The following is a 14,849-nucleotide window of genomic DNA, read 5'->3' on the forward strand; positions in this document are numbered from 1 at the left end:
ACTGTGCGTGCTTGCAATTGCCATAATGTGCACTTTTATCTATTTGACTAATTATTGTTGTTATTCTGTATAAAACCTGCAATTCCATCAGGCACTCTGTTAGACGCCTATTTAGCGCCACCATTCAAATAAGTCCGCCGGTGGAAAACGCGGATGGACCCAGAGATTCTCTGATTGGCCGACAAGCCGTTCGCGACCCTGATTGGATAACGTTGTCCAGAGGAACTGGAACGTTTCCATAGGAACGAAGACGCGGAAGCACACAGTAAGGAACAGGTAGGTTTCTACGAGGACACTTATTTAGGTGGTTCCGTGTCTGGGGGCGAGTTGACGACGCCTCAGCTTCCCAGACTGTTACAATTTACCTCTAGGGCTGGTTTTAAAGGAGAACTAAACTAATGTGGCTAAAAATGGCATATTTTATATAGTGAACTTATTGCACAAGGCTAAAGTTTGAGCTTGTCAATAGCAGCAATGATCCAGGACTTCAAACTTGTCACAGGGGGTCACCATCTTGGAAAGTGTCTGTGACACTCACATGCTCAGTGGGCTCTGATTGGCTGTTGAGAAGCTAAGCTTAGGGCTCGTCACTAATTATCCAGCAGAAAATGAGCTTCACTGGCTGTAATATAAGCTGATGCTACAGGTTTGCTGATTATTCAATTCTGATGCTAATTGCACTGGTTTCTGTGCTGCCATGTAGTAATTATCTGTATTAATTACTAATCAGCCTTATATTGTGACATTTCTATTCTATGTGTACTGTATATTGTGAGTGGCTCCCTAAGCTCAGTAAGTGACAGCAGCACAGAGCATGTGAATCAGTGAATCAGCAGAAAAGAAGATGGGGAGCTACTGGGGCATCTTTGGAGACACAGATCTTTACTGCTAAAGGGCTGTGGTTGCCTTGGGCTGGTACAGAAGCACAAAACATCATGTACAACATTTCTACCTACTTCTTTAGTTAGGCTTTAGTTCTCCTTTAAGGGAGGACTGACTGTAGGCAAAAGTACATATATGGACTTATATTTCCAGGAATGTCCAACCTGCTGCATTCCACCCTGTAGAACGGAACCCCCTGCCAGCATCCCCCCACAACCACTTGCACTTCCTTGTATTTCATTAAATATCCTTACTTTTCATTAAAAAGTTTCTATTTTGCCTCTAAGGAATCTTTGTCAAATCCCACAAATGCATTTGAGTTTACCCGAGACTGGCGCCGATTAGGAAACGGAGAGAAGTATGAGTACCTCTTGCAAGTGGGAGCTGAGAAGCTGTCTCAACTTTTTCAAGGGTGTTCTGGACTACTTGGGGAATTCCTCTCAGTGCTCAGTGAGAACTTTCAGGCCAATCACCTGGAGAAGGTCCTACAGATCTTACAAACCCCAGCAGAGACCAAGCGTTTCGACCTTAATCTGGTTTTTCTCAGCAGGTCTGAGAAGGAGAGTTCCCAAAAGCTGTAAAGTTGCACACTTGTGTTGGTGCAATGGGAGATGAAAGAAGGGGGTTAGAAGATGAAAGGCCAACAAAACTAATGGTCTGTTACAAGATTGGCAGCACAAAGGACTGACTACTGGTTTTCTTCTACCAGACCACAGAATGCTATGATTATGTAGACAGCAGAGGGCTGCTATGAAGCTACATGACATGCTTGAAACAGCTGCAATCCTGATCACAGAATGTTCTACAGCTGTCAAGCTCCCCGATTCATTCATTTTCTATAACGGCACAATTTGGGTCACAGTCTAATAAATCCACACTCTCAGCTCACCCCAGTCTCTAGCTGAGTATGTTTCTCAGTGTCCACTTATTGAGTGGAGAGGGATGGGAGCTAAGCGAGAGTTTTTTGGGGTAACCTGCCAGAGTGCAAATAAAGCCCCATGCTATGTCTGCTTCACTTCAGGGCAACTGTATTTTACTTCCTGAATCAATTTCACTATCCCATTAAGCTTGTCTGCAAATGCTTTTTTAAATTAAAAATAATTGAAGAGAACACAAAAGTGTGCTCAGTAAATAGCAACGCATCAGCCTCAATACAAGACCACTTATTTTTACAGAGGATTTTGATTATTATAGAGACGCACTTTACTACATTTTTAACTGCTTATTGTTTGGACATTAAAGTCAGATAATCAGTGACCTGTATTCAGCCATGTGAATGTTCATTACCTTCAGGCTGTGATTTTCATATTCCTCTACTCACCTCACTGTTGCTGTAACTAGTCAGACTAGGCCTATTCCTGCAGGTGGCAGCAGTGAGCTAGGATTAGTCCATTGTGCTAATGTATTTTTGGCAAAAGTATCTAAACTGCCCCTGTTCATCACAGCAGTCATTATTATAGACCCAGAACTGCAGACACACACAATCATTCTCTATTCCAGGCCAGAAGCTGCTACTCACAGGTGCAGTCAGATAGATAGATATGTGTAGTTACAGCTGGGGTAACTGAACAGGCCGTAAGACACACAGCAGCTGCCCTGTCCTATCCGATAAATAAAAATAGACAATATTTTCTTTAGAGTGTCAGAGCTAGAAGTGAGTTCAATTCCGAGCCAAGAGCTTCAGAACAAATACATAAATAATTCAAAAAGCACAAAGAATAAAAAAAAAAACGAACAGCTGCAAAATGTCTTTGGAAGTGAACTTTTACTGTTAGACAAAACGTATTCTACCAACAACTCTCATAGCTCTCCTGTTGTGTTGGAATCCAGTAATAGAAACCAGCAGAAGAGGCATGGATTGTACACTGTATCGATCTGTTTATTTCCAGTTCTGGCCATAAAACATTGATAGCTGTAGAATTTTTTGTATTTAAACACACACGCTTGACCTTAGGCCAGGGACCTTCTTGTGGTGCTTCAGTAAATTGACCTGCAGCCAAAAGGAGAATTATAAAGGGTAACTATTACACCCATATATAACATTCCTTCAGATGAAATGAAACCTTAGCATCTGACCCATTAAATGCCGCCCGCTCCTGCTGCTGCCGTCTTCCAATTGGCTGGTGGCTCACTTAATAGCAGGAGAGAGAGGCTACAAGTGCTCTCTGCCGAAAGGAAATAATCCACAGGCAAACGCTTGTCAGCTTCATAATAATTCCCTCCATGGACCCAGATGGAATAACTACAGCCTTGCCTCTCACATTCAATTTATAGGAAAGGTCACTGTTAAAGTAATACAACTGGAAACCCACCTATCTGCTCCCAACGTCAGCGACAAATTCGTTTTGAAATGGGACAACACACGTCTGTGCTTAATAAGCAGCTCAGGGCAGAGGTAATTGCTCAGCCGTGTTTCTCCTGCATCTTCCCATAATATCCCTGAATAGGTTCGGATTGGTGCAGGAACAGGGTCCTAGCAGAAGGGAGGAGGGCTACCAACCATCAAAGGGCCATAAAATCCAAGGGGGATCACATGAGAACAAAGAATAAACTATATTTTACATTTGAGGGATACGATGGCACAGACCCATCTGTGCTCAGGGTCACTGATTGTTTTATTATATTATTATTCTTGTGCAGCTTTCCCTTTAATCTGTTGTGTTGGTAGGACTGATCAAGTAGTAAATGATGCACTCACGCAAAATCTTTCTAATTAGCGGTGTGTGTGCTGGGACCATAACCTGTGAGCTCACGCTCCAGTGCACAGAATAGATGGAACAGCACCTTATCTGTATAAAAGACATAGGGGACTTTAGATTATAAGCTCTTCTACAATAGGGACAAATGTGAATAATGACAAATCTCTGTGTCAGCATTATAGGAAGGATAGGGATCACACTGGTTACATTAAGCATCTCAGACATAGGAACAGAAGCCCCCCCCCCCATAATCTCCTTTTCTTTCCAACCCACTAGAGTGAGACTTATTGGTACAATCAGACATTGTATGGATTTACACATACATGGAGAGTTCACACAGTAATTGTACAGATCAGCAATGCATCTAGCTGTTACTGAACTACAAATACCATATATATATATATATATATATAAAATACACGCACACATATACATATAATATTTGTAAATTTGAGTAGCTCCTGGCAGTCCTCATCCCCATCCCTCTCTCTCTGTACAGAGATCTCACTGCCGCAATCCAGTTTCCCTCTGTAATGAGGCTGAGAGATTTGCCCTAATCTCAGGAACTCACACTCTGTGGGTTCTGGCTCCGCTCAGGAATACACACACTGTACTGCAATTAAATGGGTCACTCCCAGCCTGGGGTGACCCGCATTAACCCCATCAGCACTGAGCAGCCTGCTGTAATATCTTTTCTAAAGCCTACGCTGATAATGCCATAACCTTAGAAATAGTAAAATGTCTGTTCTTTCTGCTGGTATGGAATATCTGGAATACTTGGTGATTTTCTCATGTAAGATAAAAAGTTCTGTTGGTTTAGTTATTAAAAATGACAGCTTTATTATAAAGAATAAAGAAAAATATATATAGGACATTGTGGGAAATGGCATTGCTATATTTTGGAATTTTCTGGATAACTGGTTTCTGGTTAAAAGATGCCATGCCAGTTCTACACAGGGAAACGTGTAACTTGTAATTACCATATATATTTATATAGGCTACTGGGGGATAAAATGAAATTCTATAGATTACTAAGAAATGGGCACTAAAGAGATGTTCACAGCTTGGGGTGCAGCTTATGGTACAGCTCAGTTACTGGAAACGGCAAAACTCACCACATGTTACTGGGATAAAGCTTCTCATGCCCCCCACACCAGCAGGCAGTCACTGGAATGCTGGCAGTTGATGGTGTCCATATTGTAGCGAATGGCTCCCCCACCAGCTATAGATTCAGAGGAGACTGGTTGTTGAACACCATTGGAATATGAACATTAAAGGGGCGGTTCACCTTTAAGTTAACTTTTAATATGCTATAGAATGGCTAATTCTAAGCAATGTTTCAATTGGTCTTCATTATTCTTTTTTTTTATATAGTTGTGGCGTTATCTGCCTTCTTCTTCTGACTCTTTCCAGCTTTCAAATGGGGGTCACTGACCCCATCTAAAAACAAATGCTCTTTAAGGCTTCAAATTTATAGTTATTGCTACTTTTTAATATTCTTTCTATTCAGGCCTCTCCTATTCATATTCCAGTCTCTTATTCAAATCAATCCATGGTTACTAGAGGAATAAGGACCCTAGCAACCAGACTGCTGAAACTGCAAGCTGGAGAGCCGCTAAATACGTAAAAAAACCCACAAATAATAAAAAATGAAAACCAATTGCAAATTGTCTCAGAATACCGCTCTCTGTGTCGTACTAAAAGTTAATTTAAAGGTGAACAACCCCTTTGAGAAACACCAGGGAATGTAGAGCTGTAGAGGTGGCATTTTGTGGATCAGAATGTTGTACCAGGAGAACCTTAGACCAGTCCCCTCTCCAGACTATATTTATTCCTCTCCTCACTCACGTTATTTATACTTCTCTTCACATAGTATCTTCTCTCACCCACATTCTCCTCTTCGTTCTCATATACAAAAGGGGAATGACCATGGGATAGCCAAACAAGTGGTTGGCCAAGCAGGAGGACTCACCTAAACCTTCACCCACCTGATGTACTGATGGTTCAGTCCAACATTGGTAACCGGTGGCCTTACAAACGTTGACTTAAATATTCACTCCCAAAAACTCTATTGACCTTCTAACTGAGCTCCCAAGAGTATCCAGAAGCACAAGTAGACATTCTCCCCAAATTTCATACTAAAGATTCATATTTGAATTTAAAGAAAACAGGAACAATTCTGGTCACTAAAACAGCCAGACCATCCCCAAACTTTTCTACTTTCTGGTAAAGCCCCTGTGGTTCGGAAATGGCACACCCCATGGGATCAACTCCAGACTTTGGGTGAACCTGTGATTACCACTTTTTCCAGCATTTTAGGTGATGATTACTGCTTCTGTTTCATGCAGATAAGAAGTGATAGGTAGCAGACCCCTTGACCCTTTGTTTGTTTTCAAAAGGGAGGTCAGAAATACCATGCTTCTTGTTGCTGCTTCTTTCTGCCTCTTGCTGCAACTCAGATTTAGACCCGTGGAAGTGGGAGCAGGGGCTGTCGACTTATTGAACATTTTATGATACAAGATGAAAAGAGAAAGGAGGCAAAGACAAACAGACCAATTAACTATCTGACATCAATACACTTTGCCATCGGAAGAAATGGCAGCTTAAAGGGTAAGTTAGCCCAATTAATACGTTTCTCATCAATTAACTTTAAAGTTTGCATCCTCCGTCGTGCAATATAATCTCATTATGAACTGAATCATGGTCCAAAAAAAATAAATAATAATCAGTAAAATAAAAGATCAGAATGGAACATTATTTTATTCCATGGTACATTCTTGCCATTTAGGAATTAGCCAAACAAGCAACTTTTTCATATAAACAGATGAATAAGCTGTTTGTGGCCTCGTGAGCTGTCACTTAACTGCAGCCAGACACTGGTTTGATACAGGCAGAATTTGCTCAGTGTCATTCCATTGTCCTTGGGGAAACAAGTATCCTGGGTGCCATATAAGTTTCCTGGGTGCCCTATAGGGCCAGCTCCGCACAACGACTAAAAGAACGATACATACAGAAAATTGGTAGAAAATTAGGTTAGTATAAAGAGGAAGGTCTTGTAACATTGCTCTGTTTAGAGCTGACCATATGCCTCTTCTCTGCTCACTAACTTCATTTTCCCAGCCTATGTCTTTCCTTTGTTAACTCATTTAAGTTTCTACCAACTGTGTCCAGGTGGCCTTGTTGTTTCAAACTCATTATTTTGCCAGGAAAACTGGTAACATCTAAATATACTTACAATCTCATATTGGACACTACGAATACAATAGAAATATGGAGATACTTTAACATTTATCTGCCAAAGAGTTGTTTTTTTTCCTAGTTCCATTTTTCAACCATGAACAATTTCCGGTCATGTGACTGGTGCTCTCCTTTGAAGAAGACGGTAATTTTGATGAGTGAGATGTGCCCTTTTAGCAGTTACACACATCAAAATACCAACACTTGAAAAATATTTACATACTATTAACTTTCCACATAACTGTCTTAATAAGGCAATATTTAATTAAAAAAGGGGAGATGGAAAGAGAGAGAGATGATAATCCCCTGACTATATAAGAATTCCTATAGATAGATGGAGGCAAACGTTGCCCACGAGTGCATGCCCAGAGGGTCAGAGCTGGTATTATGCATTGGCAGCACTATGCCATATATTGTTGGAAAACACAACGCTTAGTTGGATTGGTTTCTGGGATGAGTGACTCTTACTCAAAGTTGACCTAATAACGTATAGAAGGCTGTAGGCTAAATTTAGCTTTACAATAATTTTTATCGACAGACATGTCTATTGTAATTGATTCTGAAGTCCTTGATGACTGTATGTTCCAACGTTCAAGTGGGTGAGCCTACACCAGCCTCAAAATATCAATGGCATGCTGGGAACGGCTAAGGATAAACACCCTACAGCAGTGGTTCCTCGACTGTGGCACTGGCTGGGGGGCCTTTGCTTGAGGGACATTAGTTAGAATGCTTATCTTCTGTCCTACTATTTCTGGAAGGTGAGGGTTACTTAGGACAAGACTTTGGGTGAGCACTTAAATGTTCTATATGTTAATGGATCTACAGGGAAATGGCTGCTTAGCAATGTATTTATATATCGTGAGTGGGGAGCCTTGTAAAATGTTGGGCTCAAATAGGGGTTTGAACTGTATTTTAGGCAACACTCCATGATCATCCTCCTGCCCCCATGTACCATCACTTAACATCCTTGACTCAATCAGGGTGATTGGCCTACTGGGGAACCCCACTGCTAGAGAAGAAAAAAATAAGAGAGGGGGTTCTAGAAACCATGTTGTGTAGGGTTGTCCAACCTGTTACCCTTCAGCTTTACATATGGCAGTAGCTGTCTGATGGTCTGAGCTACCCCAAGTCAACACTGGACTCAATGTAGACAAGGAGACCATTACCCACCAGTCCAACCTTTTACACAGCAATGGACATGGTTTCTGATCTGGGTCAATGCTCAGCTGGAGATTGTGCTGAAAAGGATGTATGTTTGGAGCACCGACTTAACGTTGGCTTTGACCCATACATGGACTAAAATGCTGCCTGTACTATGTGTACGTAACTGTGTTAGTCAGTTCTGTTTAATGAATCATTTCATTTTGAGGGGTATGACCCTTTGAAGAAGTAGGTCAAATGTCACAATTTGCCTTAAGATAAAATCTGACTTGTAGCAGTGAAGCTCAATGCAGGCTTGCTTAGCGCATGATCATAATGCATGGAGACTAAGCAGTCCTTTTAATACTGGACACATTTTATAATGGCTGCAAAGCGGCATTCTGTCTTTATGAAAGGCCTTCTGAATTATTAAAGGTGAGGTCTTGTCCCCTGAGCTCAAACCTTTGGCTGATGCTCAGGTTTGTAAGACTGTCCGTGTGAGGTTAATTAAACAGGGACAGTGTGAATTTGTAGCAGCCCATTAATCTTTATCATGGCATGGAGTGTGTTCTTAAGAAAAAGGCTGTGTACAGAGTGTGAGTGTATTGAAGCTGAGGAAACACACATGGAGGCACAAAGAGGACAATATGAGCACAGGTGTTTCAGCCATTGGATGGGACAATAGGGAGAAAAGTTGCAGCCTGTTCAGATGATGATCTCATACATGGGTCAATGTCATCATAAAGGGTCTTGGAACTTGGTTTTGGGAGTTAAGGGGGCCCAGGTATGGTGATATTTGTGCCCTGGGTACCCTGGAAATATAGCAAGGTGACTGTTACCCCAATGTTTCTATATATCTGTAACCTTGTTTTGAGCTAAGGGGCCCAGTCTGAAGGCCATTAAGGGGGAGACTTGGGGGAGTGATTATTTGTGCCCTAAGTACCCCTGAAACTATAACAGGGTGACTGTTACCCCAATGTTTCTATATATATGTAACCTTGTTATGACTAAGGGGGCCCAGCCTGAAGGTCAGTTAGGGGGAGATTTGGGGTGAGTGTTTATTTGTACCCAGGGTACCCCTGGAACTATAGCAGGGTGACCGTTACCCCAATGTTTCTATATATGTGTAACCTTGTTATGAGCTAAGGGGGCCCAGTCTGAAGGTCAGTTAGGAGGAGATTTGGGGTGAGTGCTTATTTGTACCCTGGGTACCCCTGGAACTATAGCAGGGTGACTGTTACCCCAATGTTTCTATATATCTGTAACCTTGTTATGAGCTAAGGGGGCCCAGCCTGAAGGTCAGTTAGGGGGAGATTTGGGGTGAGTGTTTATTTGTACCCTGGGTACCCCTGGAACTATAGCAGGGTGACTGTTGACCCAATGTTTCTATCTATCTGTAACCTTGTTATGAGCTAAGGAACCCAGTCGGAAGCCCGGTTAGTGTGAAATTTGGGGTGAGTGTTTATTTGTGCCGGGTGACATTAAACCAATCTGATTGTACGTCTGCAACGTTGTTATGAGCTAAGGAAGCCTGACCAAAAGAATACAAGTCATAGACCACGATTTCTAAAAGAAAATCTGATCAATGCTCTAATGGATTACTAGAAGACTTATTGCTACTGTGTCAGTTCGTAGAGCTCCGATATACAGGGAGCCATAAAGCAGAGCTTTAAGAACAGTTAGGAGGCTCTAGTTAACCCTACTCTAGTGACATTTATAAATAAGCCACAAATGCAAAACATCCATGTACATGGCATGACATATGTGTATAATGATTTTCTATTAATAGCTCTTCACTGTAGTTGTGCTCCCTATATAACACCTTTCCCCCTTCAGGTCCCTGTTAATGATCTGCTTTGCTTAGGCTCTAGATGTGGCTCTTGAACATGACTCGAATGTGTGATAAAGAAATGGCATTTTTTGCAGTTCCTAACACAATATATTGTCACTTTGCTTTATTTAATGCCTTTGTGTGTGTGTGTGTGTGTGTGTGTGTGGGAGAGAAGTGGCTTCCTAACCCTCTGTCGTTTCTCTCCCCTCATTTTCTGAGTTCCACGTTGACTTACTTGCCTGGTTATCTGTAATACAAGACATTTTGTGCCGTACAGCAGATGTATACCTTGTCACCTACAGCAAGCGTCACATCAAAACACTCACCAAAAATACATTTCTAACCTCTCCAATTAACGCCCTATTTGGGGACACATATTGCTACATTTGGAGAACATCATCTCACCTTGTTCAAACCTCAGACAGATTTTGAAGACACCCTAAAATAACCTCAAATCTCAGTCCCTGGCTAATAACCCTTTCGCATCCCCGGGAGGCTGGCAGAGTAGTGTCAACAGATGTTCTGCTCCTACAAATATCATTACACCATATTATTATTTTTGATGCTAGTATTGCCTCGTTTAAAGTTTGGACCTGGTCGTTGTAAAATGTTCTTTAGGAACAAACTATTCCTATTTAAGCATTTTAGCACAATATAAACTACGCTGCATTTTCAGAAAATCATAGATAAATAGAAAGAGTACCCTGGTGGCCACTGGCAGGGGCGTAACTATAGGGGAAGCAAACCCTGAGACTGCAGAGAGGTATAGGGACCCCATGAGGCCCTAATTCATATAAAGTTTCAATAAATATTGGAAAAACAATTCAACCTCTAAACATATTGGGGGCCTGAAAAATAATTTGCTGTGGGACCCAGTAATATCTAGTTCCGCCACTGGCCACAGGGTACTCCGATTGGTTGAACTTATTTCTTATCTGGGAACAAACTGCCTCGGATTCTTCTCTCTCCCATGTGGAACCTGGAGTTCCAAAGTAAATCTACAGTATAATATGGGAGTTCTAGTAGTAAGAGTATAGTTGACCAACTCTTGACCATGCATGGACCAAACCAATGGCTACCACAGTCAATATAGGGTGTAGAAACTGACGTCACAACCTGTATGGTCTAGAACCTTAAACTGAAATCTCTGTGTTACTGTTGTGTTTGAGCCACAAGACGCTCTGTAGGTGATTCCCCAATTAAGGGTCTATTTAATCTTGCAACTTCCTTTCCCCTGTTATGGATCATCAAGTTCCTACGGTGATTTAGACCTTGTTCCTCCTGAGTCTTGAGGGTTTCCCTTCCCGGTCCTGATATTATTTCTTCCAATCTCCTGGCTTGACCCTTGGCCTATTTCATGGACTTCTTTTACCTGATGACTGCCAAGACCTTTTAGCAATCCATACAGATTTGTGCCCACCACCTACTTTAACCTGTTTCATGGACTTGCCTTTCTCATTTGTCATTTTTTTTTGGTCTTCAACCTTTATCCAATGACTGTGATGTATCCTTGAGGTCACATAGCATATAGGCTCCAATCAGTCAGTTCTGCACCTATCTTGACAACCATTATGCTACGTAGCTCTGGCGTTCAAAACCCTAGGCTGTTCACTTGCTCCAATAACAATTAGGTCAATTAGGATTTAGATTTGGAGTGAATGCTCATTTGCTGTCCTAGATAGTCTTGGATCTGTGGTTGAGTGACTGATACAGTGCTATTTTCCTAAATCTGTAATGGAAACCCTGGCCAAAGGTTGGACCTTCATGGGGGGCTTAAGCAGAAAAATGTATTTCATTTGGGACAGGTCAAGAATCAGCCAAACAACTACTGCCTTACACCTATCAGTCACAGGGGGGGCACCATATCTCCAATATTCAAAACCTGTAAAATGTAGCAACTTACTGGTTTAAACAGGTGGCCAGAGAGGAACACCTTGAAGCCTAGAGATAACTATCCTTGAGATGACTATGAAGATTTTCATTCATCCAGGTCATGGTATATCTAGTATAGGTCAATCTAAAAACAACTGGACTTGCTGAGTAATCAATGAAGACGTTTCTCTACTCATCTGAGCAGCTTCTTCAATCTTCCCACACCAGTCAGTTGAACTGAAGAAGCTGCTCGGATGAGTAGTGAAACGTCTTCATTGATTACTCGGCATGTCCAGTTGTTTTTAGATTGACCTATACTAGATATCCTTGAGATCTATGCGCTGTATACCCATGATTTACCATATACCCATGATTATTTCCGACCCAGGCAGCCCTGCCGCTTGACATTTTCATGCTTGTGTTGCTCCCCAACTCTTTTTATATTTGAATGTGGCTCACGAGTAAAAAAGTTTGGGGATCCCTGGTGTGATGTAGATCTATTTGTGTACAAAGCATGGGGAATGAGAACGTACGGCTGGTGCAAAAAATGAGGAAAGAGGGCAGCTGTAGTGGCAAAGCTTGAATGTAATGCACAGAATGTGCAATGTAGGGAGTTGTAGTTCAAGAACAGCTGAAGGCTTGGGTTTCGATATCCATCATATACATGGGGTATTCAGGCTTCCTGCATTGCCAGACCCCCCCTTTTCTCTAATTTCAGCTCTGGCTCCTAATCAATATGTGATCATTAACTTCATCCCTCTTACATGCTCTGTATATATATATATATGTGGCTGTGTGTGTATATATACTGTATATATTTATATTATATATATAGACCCACACACAAATACACACTCCTCTATCATCTATCACATCCCCCTCTTACACAATCTGACTGCAGACACTTCGGGCAGGTTCATGGTGTAGAGAGGACGCTTGATTTGAGTCAGTAATTACTGTCTTCCCATCGGATTTTCCGGCTGACATCTCATCTCACTGGTGCGCGCATGTCCCCCCCAACCCTCAGCTCCCCCATCTGATTTCTACCTACCCTCTTAATTGGGACTCCACATCTGTAGATTCAGTGATTTTATCTGAGTAAGTGACCCAGGCAATAGGACTGCAGCTACTTTGCAGCATTAAAAAAACATTTCTAATTGGGTTGTTTAGTTTAAACCCTTTCGTGCAAGGTGGAAACTTGGCACAAACCTCAGACCATGTTGTGAACTGGGCAGCGGGTGAAGGTTTGGTGTCCTGTCCACCTCAGTCTGATATCTGTTCTCTATTTCTTTCACCTCCCTCCTCTACTGGCCGCTCTGTTTACTCCCTTCTATTTGGCTGTTCTTCTATAAACTCTTCTATAAATTGTACTATATCTTCTATAAATTCTTCTATAATCACTTCTATAAATGTTTCTATAATATCTTCTATAAATTCTTCTATAATCTCTTCTGTAAATTCTTCTATAACCTCTTCTGTAAATTCTTCTATAATCTCTTCTGTAAATTCTTCTATAATCTCCTATATAAATTCTTCTATAATCTTTTCTATAAATTCTTCTATAATATCTTCTATACATTCTTCTATAATCTCCTTTATAAATTCTTCTGTAATCTCTTCTATAAATTCTTCAATAATCTCTTCTATAAATTCTTCTATAATCTCTGCTCTAAATTCTTCTATAATCTCTTCTCTAAATTCTTCTACAATCTCTTCTATACATTCTTCTATAATCTCTTCTGTAAATTCTTCTATAACGTCTTCTGTAAATTCTTCTATAACGTCTTCTGTAAATTCTTCTATAACCTCATCTGAAATTCTTCTATAACCTCTTCTGTAAATTCTTCTATAATCTCTTCTGTAAATTCTTCTATAATTTCTACTATAAATTCTTGTATAATCTCTTCTGTAAATTCTTCGATAACCTCTTCTGTAAATTCTTCTATAACCTCTTCTGTAAATTCTTCTATAACCTCTTCTGTAAATTCTTCTATAACCTCTTCTGTAAATTCTTGTATAATCTCTTCTGTAAATTCTTCGATAAACTCTTCTGTAAATTCTTCTATAATCTCTTCTCTAAATTCTTCTATAATCTCTTCTCTAAATTCTTCTACAATCTCTTCTATACATTTTTCTATAACTTCTTCTGTAAATTCTTCTGTAAATTCTTCTATAATCTCTTCTATAACCTCTTCTGTAAATTCTTCTATAAATTCTGCTGGGTCAGAAGTGAGGGATGCAAGCTGGGGATGGTCTCTTTTTATGGCTTCACAAAGCAGTATGAGAACATAAAGAAACTTCACAGAATATTTATATTTTATCTGTAGCAGTTTGTATAGTAAAAAATAATGGAATAGGGCTGTAGCCATGGGGTAGTGTGTACAGTAAAGTAAGGTGGTTCCTGTTCTACAGACAGGTTTTTAGCTGCCAGGTTTTTTTATTCAATTTTGTTCCTAAAATTTTCTTAAACTTTTTGAAAAAGTCGAATCAAAAAAATGTAAAAAAAACTATTTTTTTGCTGCATTTTTCTTGAATCCTAGGGAAAAAAAGCTACAGTATCTCGTATGTGAATAAATAGGTTCCTTATGATTTGGCCAAGTCCAGAACCGTGTATCGGGTACATCCCTTGTTCTAAACAGAACATTATCCATTACAATCTGATCATATTCTGGAATATGGACACAGGTGCACGTTCGGATGTCTGTTTAGCCTTGAGTACCCCCCCAGCTGTTTATCAGGTTTAGGACCCAGATGTTCTGAGACAGCCGTTTCAGAGTCTGGATCCTCGTAACCATATGCTCCAAACCTATAAATATTACAAAGATCTAAAAGTAGACAAAAGAAGACATTTGCATGTCCCAGTAGGATCATATTTATATAAAAATCAGCTCTTCAAAAATCTCACCGACCATTACAGGACACAGAGACAAAGCAGAAACATATGAGAATCCTAGGAGACACAAGAGTTGGAGGAACATTTGCAGGATCTCATCAGAGAAGGTTAATGTTCTCTTGTAAGATGTCACTGTTCTTGTTCAGGTGGTGGTGGAGGTTCATCATGCATGTGGGACTTCAATCCATTAACATTTCTCACAGTCACTCTTATATACAATATGTTCCATCATCATCATTTGGGAGAGTAACCAAAGTTCATTAAGAGCAAGATGAAGATGAACGTTGGGAAGATG

At 40.6% G+C, this 14,849-nt stretch overlaps 1 long non-coding RNA gene across 1 annotated transcript; it reads left to right on the plus strand.

Moving 5' to 3' along the window:
* Positions 1–32: 32 nt before the first annotated feature.
* On the plus strand, positions 33–1,995 carry LOC108702545. Its single transcript, XR_001933303.2, has 2 exons — positions 33–276; positions 1,170–1,995. It is a non-coding gene; the product is annotated as an uncharacterized LOC108702545 (long non-coding RNA).
* Positions 1,996–14,849: the final 12,854 nt, after the last annotated feature.

This window comes from Xenopus laevis, chromosome 9_10S, assembly GCF_017654675.1.
Source record: "Xenopus laevis strain J_2021 chromosome 9_10S, Xenopus_laevis_v10.1, whole genome shotgun sequence".
NCBI classification, from domain to species: Eukaryota; Metazoa; Chordata; class Amphibia; order Anura; family Pipidae; genus Xenopus; species Xenopus laevis.